The sequence below is a fragment of the Mustela nivalis genome, assembly GCF_964662115.1.
Source record: "Mustela nivalis genome assembly, chromosome: 3".
NCBI lineage: Eukaryota > Metazoa > Chordata > Mammalia > Carnivora > Mustelidae > Mustela > Mustela nivalis.
This window is the reverse complement of record NC_139022.1, coordinates 108297881-108307288: the sequence shown is the minus strand read 5'-3', so window position 1 is coordinate 108307288 and position 9408 is coordinate 108297881.

Here is a 9408-nt window from a genome sequence, read left to right as displayed (position 1 = left end):
CATGGCTCAGGCTTCTCCAGTTTGAGCTCTTAGCCCTGTAGGTTCCCTCCTCTCTCCCTCCTTCCTCCCTTCCTCCATCCTTCCCAATGTTTCTTCTGTCCTTCCTCTTTCCACCTTTGATTAGTCTTTGCATTTAAATTTCTATTTATTATGTCTGACCCAGCATTTCTGGATGTTTACGGTGGGAGTTTGGCCTGGTACATTGCCAGGAGCTGGAGGCTCCAGAAAGGTGAGAGCCAGCCGAGAGATGGGCACTGTGTGCCGTCGGGGAACCTCGGGGAGAGCTCCCTCCACATTCGTGACTGTATAGAAAGCCATACTGGCCACAGGATCTGTGAGTTTTTCTCAGAAATTCCTTTGGCTTTGGGGTCCTCAGGGAGCAAACACTAAACCACCACCTTCCCCGTGGCTTACGGAAGTGAGCCTACGACTGGCAATGGGCTTTGTAGAGTGGAACTGTCTGGTTGTGTGGATGCACAAGGGGGGGGGTGAGGGCGGAAGTGGACAGTTTTGGGGGTTTTGCTTTATTTAAGGCCTCAGGAACCTTCCATGAACAGGCCAGCCTTTGCCCATAGAGGGTTTCCTCCCAGGGATCCACACATCCCTGGACCTTATAACAACCTAAGAAAGCTAATCAGCTCTCTATCCAAAGAGGCACTGAGCACAGACAATTACCACAGCACTGAAGCATTTCAAGGCTGTTATAAAGAAGGCTGAGGCAATGACAAGAAGGCAGATGGACTGAGACATTGCTGCCTAATCCCCAGCACAGACACAGGACTGGTCACTGCTCTGGAGCAGACCCTCTGTCCCTGGGCCTCAGTTTCTCTGCTACCTAGACATTGCCCATGGCTCCATCTACTCTAGACTTGTAGCATTCATTGACTCCAAGCTTGAACATGGCTCTAGGCCCATGCTTTGCACGGCTTCCCACGGAGGAGTCCTTGATCCATTCAGAAGCAAAGAGAAACTATTTTGTGAATGATTGAAAAAGAATTCTCTTAGAGAGTAAGGATTCCATGGGGTGGTTAGCAGGCAGGCCTCAGGATTTGCAGAGAGATACCAAGCATCCAGATAACTCGGGATGTGGCAGAGGGATGCCAGCTCTTCGAAGGGGCTGCCAGGCAGCCTTGGCTCCTGCCTGCAATGCCTCCCCAGCCTACCCCTTCCGGAGTGCACAGCCAGAGGGCTCCTGTCCGCCTGGCCTCCGCGGCTGGGGTGCTACAGGGACTGGCTTCTCGGGAGCCACAGTTTAAAACTAGCCCTGCCCTTGAGGGTTTGATCTCCCGCAGCAGATGATAAATTGGCCGCAGGCACTGAACCAATTGCCCAAAGCACTGGAAACATCGTAGCCCACCCTCTGCCTGCCATCGCTCATTCAAAGGAAGAAACAACACTCAGCCACGATGCTGAAATAAAAATAATTCTTTCGTAGGTTTGCTGAGCACCAGATTCTAGGTAGGTTTCTGGACCCTAAGTTTTTCTCACTGATTTAGGAGCCTGCTTGCCTCCCAGGCCTGGGATGCTTTGCATGCCAGCATTGATGGCTATGGCCTGGAGTCTAAAAGAGCTGGGACTGAACGTTCAATGACTTACCCAAGGTCACACAGGAGACCTTGGGTAAGTCATTGAATGTTCTTGGTTCCCTTGTTATCAGAAAGAGGAGAACGGGATCTTCTGTGCAGAGCTGTTACGGCACTAAGCTGCCATTTATGGAGTGCTTGCTGTGTGCAGGGGACGTGTACCGTGTCGATTAATATTTGCAGTAACCTCATGGTGGGGGGCGGTGGAAGGGTAGTATTATTCCTATTTTATAGATAACTTGTAAGCTCTGAGAGACCAGTGGACGCACCCAAGACCACAGCTGGTATATAGCACAGCTGGGACTGGAATCCAGAAGTTGACGTGAATTCCTGCCCTTTGAAGGCCTTGCACATCTTAGGACACCGTAGGCACAAATGAGTGAACAAAGAGAAGAGAGCTGCGTGCGTTGTCTCGACCGTGCCGGGCCTCAGGCAGGAACCCAGGATTCCTGTGAGCTGGCAGGCAATCTGACGGCCTCTTGGGGATTGCTCCAGCGCAAGGCAGGGCAGGAGAAAGCCCTCGGGGGTGCCCGAGCAGACTCTTCCTCTTCCTCTTCCTCCTGGCAGGCCTCTGTGGAGGCTGAGCCCAGATCCTGGATCCTGGAGGCCGGCGCAGGGTTGCTGAGATTTAAGGAGTAAGTTCAAAGCAGAAAGGAAGCTCTCTTAAAAATGAAGGGCAGTGTGAGTGTCGGGAGCCAAAGGAGGATGGTTGAGAATTCCTAGTAAAACTTTACAGCTTCCGCATCTCTGCTCCTCTAAATTTTCCCATGAAAACTGCGTGTCTGGGGGGCCGTCTCGGCTGAGTGAGGGCAGGAGCCGCCCGTTAGCCGGGCCAGGCAGGGCTTTCCGGCTTCATTAGTGGCCGCACACGGCCCTGGTGGACGGCAACCTAATTGGGGGCCACACCACAGGCCCATGGTGGGGAGACACAGCTGGCCGTGCCCTTGGGGGCTGGGATGGCCTTGCCGTGGCCCGCCCGCCTGCCCTGCCGGCCGGCATCTGCTCAGAGGAAGCTCCGCTCTTGTCCCGTTTATGCATATTGACTTAGTGGAGTGCAAACACGTTAAAAGTTCACTTTCTCCTTTATAGGAGTCTATAAAAAGGCTCTTAAACTGGAGTCTCAGGGCTTGAGCGAGACAAATGTAGGATTGGGCCTTGGGGAGGGTGTCGTTCGTCCCCCGGCCTTCAGCACAGAGGCGTGAGCCCATTTTGGCCATTTCTTCAGCTTGGAGTCTGGAAGCCCCGGCTTGGCTGGCCCAGCCGTAGAGGACTCGTGCCCGCGGGCGTAGGGCTCCAGATGTTTGGCTTCTGGTGAGTTCCTGCGGAGGACTGGCCGCCCTCGTGGCCCACTGGGGTGTAAGAGCCAGAGAGGTGGCTTGCCCGGGGCCTGTGGGGGTGCCTGAGATCCTGGGGTCTCTAAGTGAGCACAGGAGAGGAAATATCCCAGGTCCTCAGTGACTGGCTAAGTGAGCTTGGTGATAATTGTCCCTGGTGACTTGGATCCCGGGGATGGCCTGCTGGGGTGAGGGAGAGGGTGGAGGTCCAGGATGGAGTTGTGCCTCTGGAACCACAGAGCCCACGGCACACCTGTCCATGTAAAATGTCCCCTCTAAAGAGTGACTTGGTAACCAGGTCAAAAGCCCTGGGGTCAAGCCTTGGGGGGCGATTTGCAGGCTTTGGGAAATGACTTTTGCTTCTCAGTCCTTACTGTTTCCATCTGTCAAGTTGGGAGCCTGTCCCTGCTCCACCTGCCTGCCTCTTGGGGCGGCATGGGACTGCAGTGGGAGAGGAGTGTTTGGGAATGGTGGGAGAGATCTGTAGAAGGTGGCCCTGGCATGGGGTTCAGCACCTGGCACTCCTTTCTTCGGTGTACAGCTCACGGATGGGTCAGTGAATGATGCTGGAGCATGTACTGGTGCTCACCCCAAGAGCCTACCTGGTCACCCTGTCTGGCTCACGGGGTCTCAGTGACTTCCATAGCCACGGCTTTGGGCAGGAACTCAGGAGCTGGTCCTGCTCACAGGCACACACCCTGGGGTGTCCCCCTGACACCTGTCATCCCTTTGGTCCTTGCTGACCTGATCCCTGCCTAGGGCTGTGCTCACTGATGGCACTTGGTGGCACAGCTGAGTTGTCCACCCATTATCTCCCTACCCGGTGCCTAGGCCTGGTGAGAAGGTCCCTTTGGGCACTGAGGGTGGTGAGGGTGGAGTGAGGGCAGCCCCAGCGGCCAGCAGCAGCCTTCACAGGCCTGACCTGTGCAAGGAATTCCATACAACAACCAAGAGCGAGAATGAGCCTCGACCCAGGCTCAGAGAAGTCAGAGCTTTCCTGAGAGCAGAAAGTGTTCAAAGCCAAGGGAAAGGCAGAAGGGAGATAGAAACCTTCTGGAAAGAATAGCCAAACCTCTGGGTGCAAATCTCATCAAGGCATAGGAGTTTAGCATGGGTTCTGCCCCTGAGGGTCAGGCTGGCTTTGAAGTCCGAGCTGGTCTTGTCTCTCTACCTTGCGTCAATTCCTTAGTCTCCCCGAGACCATTTTGTCATGAGTAAATTGGGGATATGTCACTAACTGTAGAATATCTGGGGGGCTTCAATGCAAGAATGTGAGGCAGCCAGCACGGGGCCTAAAACAGAACTATCCTGTACATGGATATTACTATTTCTACCACCATGATTAGCAGTCACTGTCTTTATCACTTTTGGTAGCCTAGAACCATTTGCTGGTGGCCATGCCCTGGCCATGCTTTTTGCTCCATACACTAAATTAAATGGTATGAAAAACTTGGGGTGTCTTTCTGGAGAGCTTCACAGACAGGTTCTAGAACACTGTTACCCAATACACAAGCCACCCACCATGCTGAGCACTTAAAATGTGACAAGTGAAAATGAGGAACTGAATTTTATATTTTACTTCATTTTAATTTAAACAGCCTTATGTGGTTAGTAGCTATCATATTGGACAGCACAGTTCTAGAAGGTTCCCTGCGAACTTGCCTAGCTCTTCTCTGAGCCATGTTAGTAGCAGAAGGAGAAGTGTTTATCAATAATTCCTGCACCTTCCGCTACATACAGTAAAGGCTGGGTTAGAATTGTACATGGTATCAATAACCACCTGGCCAGAGTCCTTTGAACTTGGCCCACATAGAGATCAGCTGGCTAACTCTCAAACACGGACCACAGCCCAAGTTTGGGTGTGGACCTACCATGGCTTCTAACATTTATGGGAATCAGCCTTAGAAAGAAGTAGTTCACGTTTTTGTCCCAGACACTATGCTGCCAGCTCTCTTTTACAGACAAGGAGACCACATCTCCAAGAGGTGGGGTGACTCACCTAGCCCCTGATCCCCTCCGTGTTCCTCAACCCACAGGAACAGAGGGCCAGCCAGTTTTCACACTGGTGGAATGCCATAGTATAGCTCAAGGTCATGGGCTGCGGAGCTGTTCTCCCGGGCAGAACAGGGAGTAGCTTCCCATTTTATAGCTGTGAGAATGGAGGCTCAGAGGGGCCAGAGGACCTGCCCAGAGTCCCCAGGGCCTTGGTCCGTCTGCCAGGGGCAGGGATGGTGCTCAGGGCCTGCTGGTCTCCCAGCTGGCTTCTCCCGTCACCTGAATCCTTGCCGCCGTGTTCCGACTTCCTGCGGCCGCTGCCAGAGTGGACAGGCCACACCGCAGGGCAAGTCTGCACCAATGGGAGCCCAGGCTGGGCCCTGAGTGCGGTGGTCCTGCCTCAGCAGGGCGGGTGTATTGGGGGGGGTGGCTGACAGCTGACAGCCTTAATAGGCACATTGTCCCCTTGCTGCCGAGAGTGCCGCCCGGCCACTTCCTCACACGCGGCGCGCTGATGAGCTCATGTCTGAGGCTGCGGGCGGCACAGGGCAGCCGGGCTTGGCTGCAAGGAGGCCCGGGGCTGGTGAAGCCTGCGCGGGCTGGGGCCGGCAGGGTCGTGAAGCAGAACGTTGTAATGAGCGACGCCGGCTGGATTTATGGGGCTGCGCACGTGCGCCTGGCCTTCCTGCGAGGGCCTCTGCACGGGAACAAAAACAAGTCCTGGCTCGAGCTCGGCGCGACTGGGTCTTAACAAGAGCCCACTAATTACTGGAAGGCCCCGGCCGGGTCCCCAGCCTGTGGTGGAGCAGAGCTCGGGGCTGGTTCCTGTGTCAGCGGTGGCTGTGCAGGGTCCTGGGTCTCTACTAGGGAGGCCCAGCCGGAAGCCCAAGGCCCCTACCACTTACTGACAATGGCCTTGCATAAGCCACCGACCTCCTCCTCACTTCTCCTCATCTATAGAATGGGGAGTGTCCCCTCGGAGGCCCCTGGGAGACAGCACTGGAGGACGAGCAAGAGCTGACGTCACAGTTTTCCATTCCTAGTTCCGAATCCTGGGTCTGCTAGCTTCTGCTGTGCAGCGTAGCCAAATAACTTGACCTCTCTGAGCCTCGCTCCCTCACCTAGGAAACAGGGATCAGAATGCTCATTTTGTGGGGTTGTGAGGAGGATTTGACCGGTGAATGCACATTGACTCCTTAGTGAACCGGGCGCTCACGCCACTGCAGCTTCTCCGTGCACGGTCCCATCTGGCTGTGTGTTGTGTCTCTTGTTTTCTGCCCTGATCGTGGAAGCGGCAGATGGGTTCTTGAAGGCCCTTTGTTGTTGTGACTCAGCTCCTGTCCCATGGTGTCTGGGCAGCAGAGGGTCAGACCCATTCTGTCAGGGACCTGTGTGTCCCTGGTGCTCTTTCTGGTGGTACAAGGGCCCGATGGTGCTTGAATCCAGGCCTTGGGCATAGCAGGCAGCAAGACTTTGCTCTCCTCTCCTGGGGCTGGAGCTGTGAGAAGAGGATTCCTGACTTGGGCTTGTGTACTGGGCCACAAATGCCGCGAGGGGCCCACCAAGGACACCTGTCCTGGGGCCAGTACTCTTGCCTGGAAATTCTGTGCGTCCATGCTCACTGGCATGAAGGCAAGGAGCCCTTGGCTGCAGGAACTCAGGGGTCTCTCCTGAAAGCATTTTCTGCCATTTTCCCTGTTTATTGATATCGTGGATTTAGCATCTAGCCAGAATGTTCAAGAGCCAAAGAAAGCAGAAACACCAGATGCCATGAGATCCGGGCTGTGGTTAGCAGTGTGGCAAGAGTGTGCTGAGCTGGGGCCTGGTGCCAACATCAGACTCCACTCTGAAGCCACCGTGTGCCCACATGAAGCCAGAGAGCCTGCGGGGTGGTACCCCTGGCTGACTCGTATAGGGCTGGAGTGTCAGCAGTGATCATGTTCTCCCCAGTCTCCTCACTGCCTTCTCTGGGTCAGGCGCTCTGCCTGGTGACTGGTCTTCATGGTCCTGCGTGGTCCTTCGTGGACTCTGTTGGAGCCGTGATTCATGTAACCACTGAGAGCATGCCCCTTCCCGCCCTAGGCCCTCAGGGCAAGGAGCTGAGGGTGCCATAGAGGGCAAAGGTCCTGATCCCCAGCCTCATGGAGGGCAGGGTTTCCTTCACTTACTGCTGCGTGCCCGGGACCTTATATAGTGCTGGGCCCAGAGGGCTCAAGGGATCTGTGCGGATGAGTGATACTCCCTGTGTGTTGGGGAGACAGGCTTGTCAGCACAGGACAGCTGTCCAGGAGACACAGGGCTATGGCTTCTAGCCCTCCTAGAGGGCATCTAGCCCAGAGTGCGACAGGATCCGGGAAAGCCCCCTGGAGGAGGTGGCAGGGAGGTCTAAGAGCAGAGACATGAAGGGTTGAGCAGGATTACAGATAAAAGGTGGCAGGGCTGTTTCCAGCCTGAGGAACTGGCATACACAGAGTCCTGAAAGGAAGATGAGAGTGGCCCGAAACAGAATCCGTATCGGTGGAAAGAGAGGCAGAGGTAGGCAGGTGAGGCAGGCGAGGCTGAGCTGCCTTCCTCGGAATCTAAGCCTGCAGCAACTTTGGACGGCAGCTTCTGAACTTGCATGGGTCCCTCTTCTCTTATCCATTCTGCAGACGGAGATGCTGCAGGGGATGGTGAGGACTGAGCCAACTGTGTGCACGCCCGTGTCTTGCAGGCTACAAAGGGCTGAACAGGTGAAGGCTTTGGGTGCTGGGGTGACTGGGGCCCCTTGAGGCCAGGGAGGGTTCAGGTGAGGGCCCCCTGCCAAGCGATGTCCCTCAGGTGTCACATCACCTCAAGGTAAGCTGTGAGCATCACCACAGTTATTTGGATTTGCCCGTAATTACATTCTATATGCACTGTCCGTGGCTGTGGACAAGTGTATCCTACGCACTTTGGCCAAGGGCAAGTTCCCCACCATTGGCCCACCCCCTGCCCACGGTGGCATTGACCCTCTCCAGGATGGGCCAGAGGGCCTGGTGAGCTCTCTCTGGGGCTTGGGAGGTTGCATCAAGATGGGCACCAGAGGCAGGACCTCCGTGGGACATAACAAGGAGCTGCCAGGGTTCAATTATGCGCCAGCCCCGGTGCTGGGCCGTGTGACTGACAGCTCATTACCCTGCTGCCATTTTGGGCAGTGGAATTTAATCTCCCAGATGGGAAGCAAATCAATTTGTCCATCCACTGCAGCTGAGCCTGCTCGAAATCTACCCTAATTTATTCTCTTAAGCTTCAGAAGCCTGGCCGTGTTAAGGCAGAGAAATAGCGGCTTTCCCAGCCAGCCCAGGCATGGAGTGCACAGGCGGGCATGGTGAGATGCCGAAGCCTGGGCCCTGACCAGACAGCCATGGTGGCCGGCGGGGGCCGTGCCATCAGCCACGGTTCTGGTGTGGGTGGCTGGGCTCATCACTGGAAGAGGCGTATGTGGGGATGGGACTGGCATTGACAGCCAAGTCATCGAGACCAAAGTCGCCTGTTCCCTGGGCTCAGGGCCAGAAGGGACTCCCGCCAGCAAGGCATGTATGATGCACTTTCGTGTGTTCAAGGGCTGGGTTACCCTATGCTGTGGTCATGGGTGTCATTCTAAGGCTTTGGACACAAGATTTGGCAGGTGTCATTCTGGGACTCTGAGCTTTCTGCCCTCAGTCAAGTGTGGCCAGACGCTCGTAGCCATGGTGGTGACCTTCACCCTGTGAGGCTGGGACAGTTTTCAGGGCAATTGGAGGCCTCTTCCCTGGTGATTACATTACCTGTGGCATGTGCTCTGGGACCTGTCATGGCTCCCTCTCCACTTTGGGTGCAGGGCCCCAGCAGACCTCGGAGGGCAGTCTGGTGGTCCCTCCGGAAGGTACTCAAGGGGACTGTGAGCAGAGGTCTGCATTTACATGGTAAAACTGGCCTCTCTTAGGAGAAACTTCGGCAGCTTTGTGGGAGACAGATTTCGGGGTGCTCCCGTTCAAGGCAGATGTTTCTCTGCACATCCTTCAGTGCTGCATTCTGCTGACACAGGACTCTAGAATCTTCTAGATGTGTGTGAGCGTGTGAGAGAGAGTGTGGGTGTAGGGGTGTGGGAGGGGTTATCCTCCCTTTGGTGGGAGTAGGGTGTGAGCAGGATGGTGGCTTCCACGGAGAGAGCACTTTCTTTCTGGAGTTGGACAAAGCAGCCCGGCTGAGTTGATTTTTAGAGGTCAGAGAAAGGCCAGTCTATTTACACACCTTTGCTGAGGAGCATGGCGAGGCAATGATGGGGGCCGGGATTAATGAGCAGGTTTATTACCTCCCTGTCAGGAGGGTCATGGGATATTATTTTGATATCAGGGGGCCCCCAGAAGCAAACACAACAGGTTAGATTCTCAATAGAAGAAATGCTGGAGAAAAAGGGAGCCTCACCCCTGGCCATTGAGTGTTTCCCTTTCTTCTCAGCCAGGGCTGGGCCCAGGACCCTCCTCCCACCCCAG